At 39.7% G+C, this 17772-nt stretch overlaps 1 protein-coding gene across 1 annotated transcript in view; it reads left to right on the top strand.

Moving 5' to 3' along the window:
* The first annotated feature begins 16569 nt into the window (after nucleotides 1-16569).
* The window catches only part of FBXO25 (F-box protein 25), a 32048-nt gene continuing 30845 nt past the window's right edge, over nucleotides 16570-17772 (top strand). Inside the window, exon 1 of the mRNA XM_035320690.1 lies at nucleotides 16570-16709. The gene's annotated coding sequence lies outside the window, so the exon portion shown is untranslated. The remainder of the gene's footprint in view (nucleotides 16710-17772) is intronic.

Raw genomic sequence — 17772 nt, 5'->3', positions numbered from 1 at the left:
ATAATAATAATAGAATTTATTTATTTTTAGATAAAAGCATATCCAAAGACAGTTCTGGGATGGCAGGGTTGATGCAACACAGTTTTACTGGACTTAGATTTTAAGTGCTTTAAACATGAATAAATGCTTATAAGAGTTAAGAATGATTATTACTGCACATTCATGAAAATGCCCCTTCCTTCTCAACAATACTAATAGCATCTGCAGTGCTGAGAATCATAAACCATTACTGTTGGCTTTTAGGATGATTTATAGACCTATTGTAACAGAGAGAGGTATCTTAGCATTGCAATGGGAGTCAGCAGTTCCTTCCTTCTGATCTGGGCTCTGATACAAAATTTTCTTTATAGCCTTGAGCAGTTCACTTAATCTTTCTGCCTCGTATTCCACATCTGTGAATTATGAAGTTACCATATTCACCTAACAGTAAAGAAAGGTCATTGTTTCTCTCCTCCAAAAATATTTCCCTTAGGACAAACCTCACCTCACAGTCACATGAGAACTGGAATTTATCCTGTGGATTTTAAACCTCTGAGACTGGGTTAAAAGTCTGTAAGTTCTCGATGCTACAGAATTTCTCTCATCAGAACTACCCACTGGCAAGCTCAAAACCGGAATCCTGGGTACACACACTATCTGGCCATAGCATAGACCTGAATATAGATGAAGAGGATGCTTAGTGAGCTCTTGTCTGAAGGTAGAAGGAAGATGTAGATACAGCTCTTGCAGTTTGGAAGACACCCTCCATGCCTAAATTCCAGATCGTTACACTGGTGTATGATTTTATATCGAAAAAGAAGGTAGCTCACACAAATACACAAAAGGACAAGCACATACGTATATTATACATATATTTAAAGATATTTTTATGTTCTTTGATTGTGAAGCCATGAGTAGGTCTCTGGTTTTAATCCTGCAGAAAATTCTGTGGTATGCTAATGCACTCAGTGCCCACTTTATTCTACAGGAAATTTGTCCATAGCCCACAAGAACATTCTACCAAATAAATAGGACTTTTTTTTTTTCTTTCAAAATTGTAGGAATATTAAAAGGATATATTTGTGCATAGACTAGAAAGTTTACTCCACATTTTGGTAATCCTTAAAGAGTCATTTCTTCTATTCTGTAATCGTCCTAAGTTCCCATTTACTGCAGGGAATTATTGTGCTATCACAAGCTCATCATCAGTCATGGGATATTGACAGTTACAGGACGCTCCATAAACAACACTATCTGGAAACCCTCAAATAAGAGTGTACCGGGCCTAGCTGGGATGGAGACATTTAAAAAAAAAAAAAAAAAAAAAAAACAATAACAACAAAAAAAACACCACAAAGAGAAATATATATTCAGAGAAATTACCCGTAAACCAATGAATAGTGAGGAATGCAGAAGTTTCCCCATCCAACTGTGAAGTCCCATACAGGTGTAGCCACACTCCCTCCACAACATGGTATCCCAAGTGTATTGGGAAAGGAAAAGGAGCTGCCAGCATCAAAAATTCACATCCTTCTCTTCCTCTGCACTGACTAAAGACATAGGCCTAACAAAAAGGATGCGATCATTGTGAAAGGAGAAGTGAAATTGTGATCTGTCCTCCCAAACTAATGCCATGATTGCATCTCTGCAGCCTTTCTGTCCTTTTAACTTTTTTTTTTTTTTTTTTTTTTTTTGATTAAATGAATCATACAGTGTACTGGCTACTACCCTCTGTTGCAGAGCTGGAAATGAAAATTCGAAAATACTATAAATCTATTTGATCATAAAACTGCTCTCAAGCTTTATGCATACACTGATTTCTTCAGGAAGTTTAGGAGCAAATAAGTAGAGCCTTTGACCTTCAGACCCTCGGTAGTCATCCAGTCAGTAAAAGTTACATGTAGCCTTTGTTTAGATTGGTGAACTTGCAATGAATATTCCCTTATGAGGGGGGCAGATTCTAACTCAAAGCTGCCCAAACTGTAAGCTTCTTAAACATAGGTCTACTAGATTTAGATCAGAAGTTTTTTAGGTTCTCTATCTTGCTAGAGGAACCATAAATTAGTCTAAATGTGGTTTATTTTTTTTTCTAATTTCATTAAAAAAACTATTCTAAAAAAATAATCTTTATTACTCTCTTTATTCTACTTATTCTACTCATTCTTTGTTTTTTACTGTTGAGAAAATCATTATTTCTAATGTGTACTGTTGCCATCTAGTGTCAAAAATCAGCAGTGTATTTAAAGCTTTCCATGTATTTCCACGTATTTCTATGTCTCCACAAATTTTTAAATTTGTTTGATTCTCCTCTGTATCCATTATTTTCAATTTATCAACCACATGTGATAAATACCACCCAACTTTTGCCATGTCTACTGCATAATGTCTCCAAGGTCAGCTATGAATCAATGCTTGTGGTTTCATTTCTGCCACCTAGTTGTGGTACAGCATTTGGGAGCTATGGTGGGAATTGAAATTGTTCCTCAAGACCTGAGACGAGTATGTGATCTCTTGCGGATGATCACAGAGGGACTAAATCCCACCTAACTAGATATATTTACCAGGCAGACATTTACATTTTGGACTCCCTCTCTAGTCATTGGAAAGACATTGGATAGGCACTCGCAAGGACCAATTCATCTCATCCTGGAGCAGAGATGTAAAACAAGTCAAATTACTGATGTGCCTTAAAAATGCCTATTTCCCCCCACTACATACACTGCAACAGATAGTAAGCTCACAGAATCATAGAGTATCCTGAGTTGGAAGGGACACGCAAGGACCATCGAGTCCAACTCCTGGCTCTACACAGGACCACCCAAAAATCAGACCACGTGTTGTCCAAATGCTTCTTGAACTCCAGCAGGCTCAGTGTCATGACCACTGCCCTGGGGAGCCTGTTCCAGTGTCTAAGCTAGTGTGAGGATACTTACAGCAGAGGTGGCTAAAGTCAGATAAGACAAACATTAACAGACCTTAGCTCACTCTCATAAGGTCTGGAAAAAAAATACTAACTGTCCAAATTGAGACTTAGGTCTCTCATTTAAATAGCCCTGTTCTGAATATTCCTTGTGAATGGTAATGAGATTTTGGAGTTATGCGTTCACTGAGGGCACCTCGTATCCTCTAAATCTTTTCTAATCATTTCAAGAGAGATCTATAGAGCACTGGCGGAGGAAGGACAATTTGGTTACATAATTGATTAAAGTGAAGATACAGCAAAGCTGCCAAGACAATTCTGTTAGGCCTGGAACCCTGAAGCACAACACAATCCAATAATTCATTATAATGGCAAGTAACTGGAGAAAAGGAATCCAGTTGTGGCATTTTCCTGTAATATTTAGAAAGACAGAAGAGGTTTTTTTTTTTGTCTTTTTAAGCCAACATTTTTCATAGGGTTGAATCCACATTAAAAGAGAAAATTTGGCTTGCCATAGTCCATTGGAGCCTTGCCACTGATTTCAGTGCGATCAGGACTGCATTCTCAGCGTTACTGCTGCCTACTCTACCAAGTAACTAAAACTTATGGAGCACAGTGATATATGAAGGAGCATATGAGGTGAAAGCCTAAGCCAAAAGAGAGAGTGTCTTGGAAAGAGTAAGATTCAAGGAATGTGCAAAATTTTCCTCTCTTTTTGTGAAGCTTTCCTGCCTGACTATTAAATGTACACTCCCAGGTCTCATAATTCGTGGGACTCTCCAGTGCTTAAATTTCTGTAACAGTTAGCTGTGCTTCCATATGGCACAGCAGTGGCACTTAGTTGCTGTGATTAACTCTAAGGATTGGCTGAGAAGGTAAATGAAAAGGCATGCTTTCTGCTGAAGCAATTTGTCGGTGAAGTACTGCAAGCCATATGTTTCTCCATCTTCTTCCAAATATTTGTGCTGATGTTGCTAAAAGGCGATTTCATCCAAAGAAAAGGAGATGCATGATAGATTGTGCTGTGATAGATTAGTGAAAGTATATAGCACTTGCCTAATGTGTTTCCATCCTCCAAAATCCGTGCTTTACAGCCACTGAAGTGCTGCTGTTGCTGGAATTCATCAGTCTATTCCTTCCATCAGTACTGCCAGTACTGCCCATTACATTACAGCTGTGTTGGAAGCTGTGAAGGTTGTGCTAACATCTCTCTTGATGGACTTTATGCTTTCATGGACTTTTTAAAACAAACAAACAAACAAACAGAACAATGACAACAACAACAACAAAAAAACAGTTCAAAAAAATAAATTCTCCAGCCTGGTCCAGACTTATTTAAAAAATCTTTTCTTTATCACTTCATAATGAACCTGCTTCCTCTCTATCTACCACATTTATATTGCCTCTGATACAATAAAAAAGTGTGGATTAGGATGCACTGGTCTTAGGTGAGGAGGACAAAAACAGAACGTGCTCTATCACTTGTCTCATTCCTCCTTCTTCACCCAGAGGAAAGTTTTGCCAACTTCTGGATTCTTGCTATGAGCAAATGTACATGTAGGTCAACTCCATTAGCATTCAAAAAAGCTGCAAGACCAGAACATGCCAAGTACCAGGCTTTGCACCAGTCCCATGCTATATTACTAGCCATGCCATATTACTAGCCATGTTGACTACTGAGGCCAAAACTATGGGTGGAATCTATCTTCAGCATCCTCATAGGAAAGGCACTGGACTTTGGACAGTTTTGTCAGTGCTGGTTTACTTCCTATAATCTTGTGAGCAGTACTTACAGGTGGATGTTCTAGAATTAAGGGTGACGGAGCACTGGCACAGGTTGCCCAGAGAAGCTATGGAGTCTCCTCCTTGGAGATCTTCAAAAAACCACCTGAACATGGTCATGGGGAAGCTGCTCTGGGTGGCCCTGCTTGAGCAGGGTTGGGCGAGATGGGCTCCAGAGGTCCTGCCAACCTCAACCACTCTGTGATTCTGTGATACCATGAAGTGCAGCTGCTGCAGGAGCCATTGGATGTGACTGAGGCTGAGTTGACAAACTGATGGGAGCTATTTGAAAAATGTGAAAAAAATGAAAAATCTTCTTGTCCCCACATACATAAATGTTGCGTTCCATAACCTGGGATTTTGACTGATTCTGTGTGCAGATATTTTGGCAAATAGCTTTTCCAGTGTGACAGAACCATGTTATGGAATAATATAGCCTGTATCCAAGAGATGATGCAGCTCCTACTTAACATTTTATAGAATAGAAGTACCTTGGGGCCAGTCTTCACCCTGCCAACTTCTGATCAAAGTTACTGTGTCCAGTTCATCTCACAGATGTAATCTCTTCAGCATCATTTTTTTTCCAGTTAAAATTAACACTCCCTAACACAGGTGGTATAACAAGCATGCAAGTGACTACCAGAAGAGAAAAGATCTAAAATGGTAGTTATATCCAGTTACATAAGGGTTAGAAAACATTTCTCCCCTTCCCCTCTTCCTTCCCCAACTCTCTGCTATTCCAAATACACTTGGTAGAGATCCCAGCTCTGAAGCTGAAAGATCTAGCATCTACAATATAAATGACTTCTTCCCTCATATTTTTTATTTAACTAAATATATAAAGTATCACTGTGCTGGAACATAGAGACACAAAAATAGTACATGGGATGCACTTACACTTTAGAACTGTCAGCAAATTTAATCAGGAAACGATCTCTTTAATATAAATGAATACAGGAAAGCAATTAACTTTTTAATTTAGCAACAACAAATTTTAACAGCCTTCAGACATGTAAATCAGAATGATGTGATTACTCTCTTGATCAATAAGTAACTCCTGTATCCTCCCAAAGCTGAAGAATTAACATAAGGGTAGAAGTTAACAGCAACAATTAATTACTAGTACAGTCATAGTATAGTACAAACATAAATACATTATTTTAAACATATTGAAATAAATGTGATGAAGATCACCCAGAACAGAATTCTACAGTATGCAATCCTGTTGCCATTACTTAGGCAAAATTCTTTGCAAATTCAGTTTAGTTTTCACAGGTGCAAGACAGAACGGGCCTTTATATGTCACTGATGATAAAGGATGTGATTGGGCCACCTTTAATCAAGTTAGCTGTATGTTTAATCAAATTGGCTACAACTCTTCTTCACTTCATGTTCTCCAAATTCCAGTTCTTCACAGAAACCTACTGTTAGTAGTAAGGAGTGACTGCTAACTTGCCCCCTTATTTAAATTCTTCAGCTTTGGCAGGGTGAAACACATACAGACTATTGAAGACAGCATATCTGTCTCATCTACACACTGCCCTCACATGCTAGTTGTTTTCTTTGAAGGATCCTTAGGAGTTTTCCTTCAGGTTGTCTTTTCTACCAGATGCCATTACTGCAAAAGCAGCTGGAACATCCAGAGGCTGCAGGGTGACAGATCCAAACAGGGGGTGATGAGCTCTGCAGGGTGCTTTAAGTGCTGTGCATGCCCAGAGCTTCCCTTCGGGGATACTAGTGACATTCACTACAGATGATCTGAGATGCCTGTTACATTACTCTGATGTAAAAGGTGCCATTTTGCCAAGAAATTAATTTCCCAGGATGTTTCACATGACAGTGTGGATACAGCCATTGGGTGCTTTTTTTTGTTGTTATTTTTTACTTTTTTCCCCCAAGGGCCCACAGGATGATCCAGACGCAAAGCACCTTATTTTCAAAAAAGCAGATAATGACCCAATCTGAGGTGAAAATACTCATCCTAGGCAGCCTTTTTCTCAGGTCAAAACTGGGAAGAGTCTACGGTGATTGACTGTGTGTGCAAGTCCTTTGCCTTTTATTGAGGAGCAGTGTGCTATGTGCAGTGTTGGAAGCCTAGAAAGTCAAGGTAAGAAGAAAAAAGCAGAAGAAAGCAAAGAAGATAAATGAGAATCAAGGAACTCTGGTTCCTGTTCCTTTCTCAGAGTTTTTAAAACATTTATCTATCCTTTAGATACAAATAAGTTGATTACTGCTGTGTGTTCATTTAATTAGGGTGCTTGCAGGAGAAAGATATATAAGTGATTCTTGCCTCTAGATGGTGGGATAACTGTACACCTAGCTACGGAAAGTCAGTCTAAATAGCATGCCCAATGTTATCAGCAAGACTATTCACATTGTTTATTGGTATTTGCTAGCATAAATTTCCAACTTGAAAGGCTCATTGCTCACTTCCTGCTGTTTCTCTAGGCTAGTATGGGTGTTAATGAGTCAGTCTTATCTTAATAGGCTTTTTAAATGATTTAATTCTTTGCATATTGCTTGTGTTTCAAATAATGAATTAAATCTATGTGTCTCCCAGCCCTATGTGCTTCTGACAGTGTTTAGTTTAATTATAATCTTACCTTTTCTTTCAAAATACTTGTGTAAAAAGAATTTTGCTACGCATAAGACCTTTGTCGGTTTCCTAAAAATCGCTATACCGTCCCACAGATTTTATATTTTAGGTATCTATAAAATCATACTCAAAGTTTCCAACAAGCAAGCAAAGAAATGTATACTCAGAAATAATAGTTCTAAATCTTGCTGAGATCTGGATAAAGGAATTACTGAAGAGTCCTGCACTGTGCAGTAGAATAGTTCTAAGAGCTATGCAGAAACCTATTAGTGCCTCTGAATAAAATATTGGTTTTGATTCTTGTTCTTCAAAGGCAAAGCACAAAGAAAAAAAAAAAAAAAAAGGAAAAAGAAAAAAGAAGAAGGAACCCTGAGATTTGCCTAGATCTTTCATGACTATTTCTGGTACTAGACAGGCTCTGAATTTAGCTATAAAGTTTGCAACTGTACTGGCATATATGCAGTTGCTTTTTTTTTCCTGTATAAACAAGCCTGATTCATTTCCTGTGAAGTAAAGGTCAAAATCCTTCTTGACTCCACTGGGGTTTAGATGGCACTCAAAAAAATCTATCATACAAAATGTTGTTCACATTAATACAGTAAGCAAAGAACAAATAACCAAATGCAGGAAGTTAACCCCATAAAACCTTATTGGACAAACTCACAGTAACAATAAAAAGCTAGCACTTCAAATTCATCAGTAGCCAATGTGAATTTAGGGACCGTAATTAAATAGTGAGCAAGGCTGTGAATAAGGACCTTAAATGTATATCGTGCTTCAATTTCACAAGTTATATTACTTTTCAGGGCTTTCTCTGTTTAGCACTTCCAAAGGAAATGCTTTACAACCATGGATCATTAGCATTACTAGTCATGTCATGAGGACTGCTAATGACGAGGTATAGAATTACTGATCATATACTAATCTCTGCTAGATTGCTGACTAGCTAAATTACCTGTAAATACAGCAACCTATATAACAGTCAACCTTCAGGCTTTATTTCTATTCACTAGAATTCACATCTTTCCCACAAAGGCTAAAATTATTCCATAACCTATCAATCTTATACCTTACCAGATACAGGCTTTGTCAGCTTGCTTGCTGTTTCATCTCTGGGTCAGATTGAAAATCTATTGTTGTCACTCTCTTTCAGCAAAACAGCAAATCAATCTAACAGAAACGAGGGACAATATGTTAATTATAACCACAGTTTATTTCTCATAAAAGACTAATAGAAAGGCTTACATATGGACTAAGAAATAAATAAACAAACAAATAAATAAACTAATTGCCAGCTGCTAGGAGAAGGTGATGAATTTTAAATATGATAGTGACTCCCTCTGGCCAAAGCCAGGAGTAGCCTTGAGCTCAGGAATTAACAATGTTTTTGAAGAGAAAGCCATCATAACTCAGAACCTCCTGAGGAAAGAGAGAGTGAAAATGGGAGATTTCAGAGTCTTACAGGACACCTGAAAGGGATGAAAGCATTAACTGTATCCATCTATTTGTCAATGCTAATGGCAGCAATAACACATCTCAAAGAAAGTAGCTATTAAAAACCAATCTGATACACAAAGAGTCTGTGATGACCCAATGCCCCAAAGCCACCAAAACATTGCTTCCTGTCACAAAGTCACATGAGTTTGTTCTTGTTTTAAATCTTAGAATGAGGTAATAAACACAACCCAGGGCACAAACTACCTTTGTAATAAAAAATGAGCATCAGGGTGGAGCGTGCATCCCACAGCAACAGACTTACTCTCCAGCAGGATTTACGATGCTCTAGTGTTCATCATCTGACTATCCTCAAGCCCTAATTCTGCTCTCTACCTCTACAGAAATAGCTGTTTTTATTTCAAAACTCACATTTTTCCATTTGTCCCTACCTCTTTCTAGACGCCCCCCTCCTTGTCCAAGCGGCAAGTAAATGTTATACGGAAACTGGAAAATATCACAAACTCAAGAAAGTTTGCATTCAACATGCAAAATTTCTCAGAGAAAATCTCCAGTAGGTATGGGAGATTATTCAGTTCTTAAAAATACCATAGGTATAGAATCAAAGTAGTAGTAGTAAGAAATTGGTGAGCTCATTTTAGAAATTAATCTGGAGTGTGACTTCACGTTGACTTCATGGGTTCTCAATCCAACTTTTCTATTGTAAAAGACCTTTTCTTTTTCATTAATATGTGCAGGCAGTTCACTTCAGAAAGCAAATCTGAAATGGAAAATTTCTCGAACTAGAACCACATTACATTGACAACAGTGAGCTAAAATGTACTAACTGTGTGTATGTGCAACCAAGAAGACATTTAGTTTTATCTTGAATTACTGTAAGTTAGGATTCTGCATCTCATATAGATGAAATATTTAGATTAAAACTTTGTTGTCTTCCATTAAATTTCTTGATAAATCAGAGAACCTGAGTCTGTTCTAACATTACCACAATTAAGATAACGTAAGCTGACTACCACAATTATTATTTATGGGTACTTCACCTATATAAGAAAAACCAGAGTAAAGCTCATTAACTTTCTTTCTTTTACATTATTTCTTTTTTATTTCCTGAATTGTCCTGTTTTCTTTTTTTTCTGAATGATGTTACAGTTTTACCAGATACAGCTTGTCTTGTTGAGAGAAAGACATCTCACAGCATTAGTAATTTAGGATTTTTTTTTTTTTTTATGCAATTCCATTAAACAGTAGTTATTTCCCAAATTGCTAGACAGAATAGATATGTAATATGGGCAGACAATTTAATTATGACTAGATATATACAAGAATGTCTGTGGGGAATTTTGTACTCTTTTCCAGAACACTTCTCCAAGGTAATTTTTAATCCTTAGCATATATTTTCACATTCTTACAGATCCTCCCATATTCCTGTTGTCTGCCAGTTTACCATGCATACACTATTCCATACTTCAGCTCACTAAGGATAATATGTTAATTCCAGATTTTTCCATTGGAAATTGAAATTTAATTTGTAAACTATAATTTCTTGGTTTTATTTTATTTATTTTTAAGTTAGACATAGCATTTGTCCTTTTGCAATATTTCCCCAAATCTTCCATGTTTTCTACATAACTGCTGGTATGTTTGAGATTGCTTACTGTCTGCATAACCCTATTTATCAGGTCCAGCCAATCTGGTGAGCATCTAGTTTCTCTAAAAACTCTCTAGTATCTTTATATCTTTTTCTGTCTCTGTCTTCCTATGGAAGCCTACCCTTTGCAGCTGGCAGTTCTGCTAGCTATCCTCTAGCTGAGCATTTCTGTAAATACCAATGCATATCATGTTGTAGAACTGTGGAGCAGAATTTTTCTCAGCTTTCCTGTTACCTCTGGTAGTTCTCATTCAGTTCCCAGCAGTCAGATTCACCTACATCACATAGCCCCTTTCATATACTGATGAAGCTTCTCTTTAAAATTAATTAGGTAACTTTGTTCCAATTCTTCCTATGGGAAACCCTGAGAGAGAGGAAAAGGAAGGAGAACCTCTCTCCTATACAGATTAGATGTCTTCACATTTCTAGATTAGTTTTAAATCTATTTTAATTATGATAACATTGTCTTCAGTTTTGATTTGTTTCCTCCTTGAGCTGTATGTCCCTAGCTTTTGCAGCAGCAGTCACCTTCCCTTATGAACCCATTTGAAACCACTGATCTAAAACAAATTATTGGTTTTATGGATGCAGACAAACACAGAGAAAACAGCCAGTAAGCTAACAATACAGTTAGTCTCCTCCTAAAGCTTGTGGGGGCTTTTCCGTTTGTATGAGTTTTTGTTGTTGTTGTTTTCTGAGAAAAGGCTTCATATAGAAGGTTAGAAAATCTCTCACCATCCTTCATTACCACAAAAGCAATGAATCTCACTTTTATAAGTCATTTCTTACTAATTTCTAGAGCTTGAACTACCACAAAAATTCTACCCCACATAGCAACTTCCTAAACTGATTTATTTCCTCTCCTACTTATCTCGCTTATATAAGCAAAGCTCATATTTTCTGAAAAATGAAAATTTCTCCAAAACTCAGTTTTGATCCAAACTGTCATTGATCAAACTGTGTAATTTCCGATGGTGTCCCAGTGCTTTCAATCAAAGTTTTGTCTCAAGATATGGTACATGCTGTTTTTTAGATTGTTTCTCTGTACTTTAGCTAAAATCATGTTCTTCGTTGCAACACTAGAAATTTTATTTCTCCTTTGGTGATATTTGCTAGTAAACTGTTAACTTTTTTTCCCAAAAATAATTGCTAGTTTTCAAAACTCTTTGCCCTATACTATATACTGTGTCTTCCAATCAAAATGTTTTCACAATCAGCTACAGGTTACTATATAATAAAACACCTTTCATATGAACATTTGACATCCACCATTGATTGGTGAATTTCTGCTAAAAAATAGTTAACCTTTGAATGTAATTGTTACAAACCTGCTGAAAATTTCAATAAATATGAATTAATTTTTTCATCAAGCGTGAAAAAAATGTGAGATGTGAGATGATTCTTATTTCAATTCCCTGCATCATGGGGAGCTGGGAACTGAGAGAGATCCCGAGGCCAGAAAGGCCAGAGGAAATGGGGCAGGCTCAGAGTTTGACTAGGCCAGGTTTGACTAGGTCACCAGGTCCAAGGACAAGCCAGGAAGCCAGCCTGGTCCTGGTTCAGCAGGTTACGTGGCCAGGCTGCTCCCAGCCCTGAGCCTCTCTCTGCTGTCCCCAGAGGGAAGGGGGCTGCCCTGGGCTGTGTCACCACTGAGCTGGTTCTGAGCCCCAGCAGCCAAGCCTCCAGGAAGGGGGATGCTCTTATGCTTCTAGGCTTACCCTAATATACCTAAAAGTTATTTTCTCATAATATGGGAGAGTAATATATGTAAGGAGGGAAGAGCCGCAGTGCTACATCTTGCTTTTGGCAGTACTGATGATAAATATTTAGAAAAAAAATGAAGCCAGCCACAAAAGAGAGCTCTGAAGAACTGTATAATACGGTGGAAATCACACATTAAATAATAGTCAGGACAAGGAGGCCTTTGTCCAAGCTTTGCTGTTTTTTCACTAGTTGGAAGCTTTCCTATAAAATGAAATTATAAGCAACTGACTCATTGGAAAAAAAATCGTAACTCCTTGGATTATGTGTTCTTTTCCAGTTTTGGTTCACCCATGAAAGAGTATGACTTATGTCTTCATTATCATCATAAGCTCTCTTCTGCTGTCTAATCCTTTCATTGTATCTGCATCACTTTCCTCTTGTTAGCATTAAATGTTGCTAAGTAACTGAATCAGTCTGCGGTGTTCTTTGGCATAACTATTCTGTTCTTTAAAATAAGTATAGAGATCACTCAGCAAAATGAAAATGATTCTCCCAGAGGGGAAAAAAAAAAAAAAAATAGCCATTTGCATCTACAGCAACCCTCATTCTCAGATGATTTCTCAGAAAAATCTGAATCCATTAAACATGATGCATATGTCCAAACCATGTGACTCAGGAAACATGAATGCAGATGAAAAATTGTTTCACCTTCTCCATGAGGTTATCATAGGCCACCCTAGATCACACCATTTATTTTGCTTTTAATCAGGTGGGTCAGCTCCTACGAGAAAAATAACTTAAAATATTTTGGTCGTCTATCAGTACAATCTCATTTACAGAACTCACCTTTGCTGTGGCATATTAGATAGAAATAATAATTTAAGTAATTTTCATAAGAAAGAAATGGGAGAGACAGACTTTGCCATTTTATTTAGGTCCCTAATTTCATGTTAATGCGACAATGATCTAGAGGCCCTCATCTGTACTACTCACATGGACTTGCTACTAACACCAGGGTAACCATCCAAACTGCAAATATAGAGGCCCTCCAAGTTTAATGTAATTTTCATTTTATCTCCCTCCAAAATAACCCAATTAGTCATGCTGCAGACCAGTTTGTTCAATTTCCAGTACAAAAGGTTCAAACTGTTTTAGCGTTAAATAAAACATAATAGAGAAGGTCCAGATGAGGTCTGTGGCACTAAAAAAGAAGAATTCACACAAAATTTTATGGAGATTGTCTGAAGCAGAACAGTGTCAAACACTATTAAATTATTCAAGAGTCGAGTTGCTCATTGTTGGTTAGAATTGTCTTAAAAGTTTCCAAGTTTCACTACATTATTTTTGGTTTGAAATCCCCCCAAAATGAGCAACATATTTTCTGTTGTACATTTTTAACTTAGACATGTACTACACATATTTAAAAAATAATAATATATTTCTCAGTCTTGAACCTGAATACACCAGACATTTTTATAGGTAGGAGCTTGTACTCTACAATCTGATTAACAACTATTCCTTTCTATATGAAATATCTCTAAATTTGCTTCTTTGAAATATTATCAGCTTTACTGAAAAATAAAAATAAGAATAAAAAGGCAGATGGATAGAAAGCATAAATAGTAAATATCAAAAAAAGCCTTCTGTTAGGGAGTAGCTTAAATTACACTTGCAAAAGAGAGGATGGTACAACACTATGGGCAATAATCACTACATCTGCTTGTCAAATTAGCCCAAGATTTTGATACATTTGGAAGGTAACTACAAATACACAAACTCTTTAAGTTATAACAAGTGACTTTGCACTAAATTTAAAAAAAAATAAAAAAAAATCCACATTGTTGCAGTTCCCTCTAATGCATAATTAATATAAATATACTGAAGCCAGCAGGGGAAATACAGTAATTACAGATGGCAGCTATGGCTTAAAAATGACTCTTCTGCTACTAGCTGCATGCTTCTAAGTTCCTCTAGCTCTCAAAGGCTCTGCACAGCAACAGTGTTTGCTGCTTGGCCAATCTTTGCCTAAATCCTTCTGTTCTCCATGCTGAAGTTGTGTCAAATGGGATCGGAAGGTGCCAGGCTTCTGTATAGCAAAGCTTCCTTCTGCCATCTTCCTGTCCCTAGTATTTCTCTAGTGGTTGCCTCCCCTTAGGAAGCAGCCCCACCAAAGGTGCAAGGTAACCATTTTATACCATACCCATTTTATGGCTGACTCCTCAAGAGGCATGGAGAACATGGAGAAGGAACCTACAACAACCTACAGACAGAAGGATTTTTGCCCCAGTAGGAAGGAATTTTCTAGATCAACATGCAAAAGAGCAAGAAGGGTTCTTTCATGGGCTGGGCAAGCAATGTCCCATGTTACTGCCAGAGCAGTGTGGCTAAGACACACATCTATGACGGAAACATTTGGGCCAGTCAAGGAGAGGGTGACTGTGGGTGGACTCAACTGTCTTGCTGTGTTAGGCTGAGGGCTGCCAGCAGCAGTCAATGATCTGAGCAAGAACCGAGGCTAGCAAAAATAAATAAGAGGTTGAGGAAATGAGAGAGGGGTGCTAGCAAGTCTGACAGTTATGAGAGCATGACCCCACAAAAGGCTCTAGACCAGCATAAAACTCTCAGTATTGCCTCACATTGGAGAAGAACAGGAAACTCTTCAATGACTTCATTCACAAAGGGCATGATTAGGCTGACAGTGCAGACTACGGCCTTTTTCTGTGAGAAGCTGCTGCCTTTGCCATGGCTGTATTTCACTCAAGATTACAGGGTCTTGAAAAAGACCTTGCAACAAACCCCTGGCTGGCACAAGGTCCTGGTCTGTGCTGCTGGTAACGATGACTTCCATGACAGTTCTGGGACTTGATGTTTTCCTTTGGGCAGTTTTTGAGAAGACAGGTGAGGAGAGACTGTGGGGAGCTAGCTGTGTATGCCCGGCATCCTTCATTCCCTGGGGTTACCTCTCCTGTCCTCTTCCCCCCTACCTGTCACTGCTCCATTCTCACCACTGTCATTTGTCACTGACAGTGTCAGCACAGCACCCATTTTGGTGGTGGAGAGGCAGCATCACTGATACAGGGCGCTGTGAGTGTATCTTAGTGATGTTTATACATTTATGTCTGTATACAGACATACATGTATGGTCTCATGTTATATACATATATGTATAAGAGCTAGCTGTCTGCTATGTGGGAATTACATCATGGCCAAATCATCTAACCAATTGGGGAGCCACTGGACAGATGAATATCAAAACACCCAGTCTGAATGAAGAGAGACAAATCCTCTCTCTACATAGTAGTTTAATTAGTAAAAGTGACATCCTGAGAACATATTAAAATCAATCTCAGCTCACAAAGAACTATTCATATAACTTTTTCCAGCTCAAAGACATAAAGGAAGCCCTTATAAAACATCTCAGTGTACACAACAAAGCTGCAAGGGGATTAGGGAATGCTTCCAGATAGGGATAAGTGGCAGCAACCACACTATTGTCAGTCCTAAACCTTCAAAAAATTACAGGTCAACAATTTGTTCTACAGCACAAAATAATTGAGATTTATTAAAACATAATTCTGATTTTTTTTTTAATCTCCTTGACTTCTTTTTTTTATATGGGCACATTGAGGCAATGGAGCGTGTCCAGAGAAGGGCTACCAAGCTGGCAAAGGGCCTGAACACAAGTCCTAGGAGGAGCTGCTGAGGGAACTCGGATTGTTTAGTCTGGAAGAGGCTCAGGGGAGACCTTAGTGCTCTCTACAGCTATCTGAAAGGTAGTCATCTTCTACCTGGAAGGTAATTATCTTCTGACAGGTAACTAGTGATAGGACTAGAGGGAACGGCCTCAAGTTGCACCAGGGGAGGTTTAGGGTGGAAATGAGGAGACATTTCTCCTCAGAAAGAGCAGTCAGGCATTGGGACAGGTTGCCCAGGGAGGTGGTGGAGTCACCGTCCCTGGGAGCGTTCAAGGAAAAGTTGGACATGGTGCTTAGGGACATGGTTTAGTGGATGGTATTGGTGGTAGGTGGATAGTTGAACCAGATGCTCTTGGAGGTTTTTTCCAACCTTAACGATTCTATATTTACTCCACATTCTTTGTGGGGAAAATTACTGATTTCTAACTGAGAGCTGAAAACCTCCCACAATCACCAATTCACGACCTAAAGCTTGCTCCCCATGTCCCCCAGTCCTTGTTTTAACAAGAAGCTCAGCATTGGAGGTTTCTCCCCCAGCCACCCGGCTCCACAGAGTGCTGAGGGCACGGTGCTCCCTTGACAGGACCGCCGTGAGCTAGCCGTTGGGTGACCGTTGGGCCGCCATTACGCGGCCGTTGGGTGACCGTTGGGTGACCGTTGGGTACCGTTGGGCCGCCAATACGCGGCCGCGGCCCCGCCCCCTTCCCCGCCTCCCCCCTCCGACCAAAACATTGACACGTGCGCCTCGCTCCCCCTCCCTTCACGTGACGCGCGGCGGCTGACGTGGCACCCGGCCCCACCAATGGGGAAAGGCGCTGCCGGGTAGCAACAAGCGGCGGCGGCCAATCAGCGGGGCGGGGGGGTGGTGCCGCGCTACTTCCGGCAATAGCCCTGCGGCCCGGGGCCTGTGGGGAGCGGCGGCGCTGCCAGGTAGGGATGGGGGCGGTAGTGGAAGGCATTTTGCCCCCCCCCCCCCCCCCTCCCCCCTCCCTTTTTTTTTTTTTTTTTTGACTTTTGGGGGTGTGGGGGTGCTCTTGGGGGTTCTTCTGAAGGGAAGGAGCGTTTCCAGCTGCTGGGGAAGGAGGCCTGGGGGCGGTGTGTGGGGGAGCGGCCGGTGGGATGGGGGTAAGGAGGGAAGCTGACGGGCCGAGCCGCGGGCTGGTGGGGTGTGAGGTGAGGGGGGCGTTGTATGTGGGGGACAGCTGTAGGAAAACACCCTGGGTTGGAGACTGATCGGCTCTGTGACCAGTGAGTCACAGGGCTGGCTCCCAGGAGGACCGATCACTGCCTCCAGGAGCAGCTTCTGCGGGAGCCTGGGCTGCTGGTCAGGCTCTGAAGTCGTCAGGAAGAGGTGGCTGTGCTGGGGGGAGGCTGGGACGTGAGAGGAGCCTTGACTGTGACCGTCATATTGGTGACAGTCTTGCTACTGAGTATCAGGAATGGTTTGGGTCATAATTGTATGTATTGTAACAGTGATGTATACACAGAAAACAATTTCTCCTGTGCAGTCACAGATTATTAGGGTGTATTGCAGCAGTTCTGAATGTCTTTGTAGTAGTGTGTGCTTTTGTGGTGAGCTGTCTGCCGTACAGTCACTGTAGTCCCAAGCTGCACTAAACCTGGCGCAGAGAAGTTCCTGTGCTATTCCTTTCATGCTTCTTTCTTATCTCTACGGTCCTTTTTTCCATGCTCCTTAGGAAAATACATATGACACAAAGTGAAGAACTCCTGTTCTTGTTTGGTTTTAGAAGCAAGTTGAATGCAGGTGATGTATTTTATTAAAAATAAAATTGGTTGTTAGGTAATGACCATAAAATCATGTAGGTTGGAAAAGATCTTTGGAATCAAGTCCAAATGCCAACTTGATCTACTGAGTCCCATTGCTAAACCATGGTCAGGTCGATGAGACCAAATCTTGCTCAGTGAAGCTTCCTTCTCTTTTACACAGCATCAGATTGATTTCTCCACGGTAGTTTTGGGAAAATGAACAGGT

The sequence above is a fragment of the Oxyura jamaicensis genome, chromosome 3 (genome assembly GCF_011077185.1).
Source record: "Oxyura jamaicensis isolate SHBP4307 breed ruddy duck chromosome 3, BPBGC_Ojam_1.0, whole genome shotgun sequence".
In the NCBI taxonomy this organism is placed as follows: domain Eukaryota; kingdom Metazoa; phylum Chordata; class Aves; order Anseriformes; family Anatidae; genus Oxyura; species Oxyura jamaicensis.
This window is presented reverse-complemented; position numbering and strand designations above follow the sequence as displayed.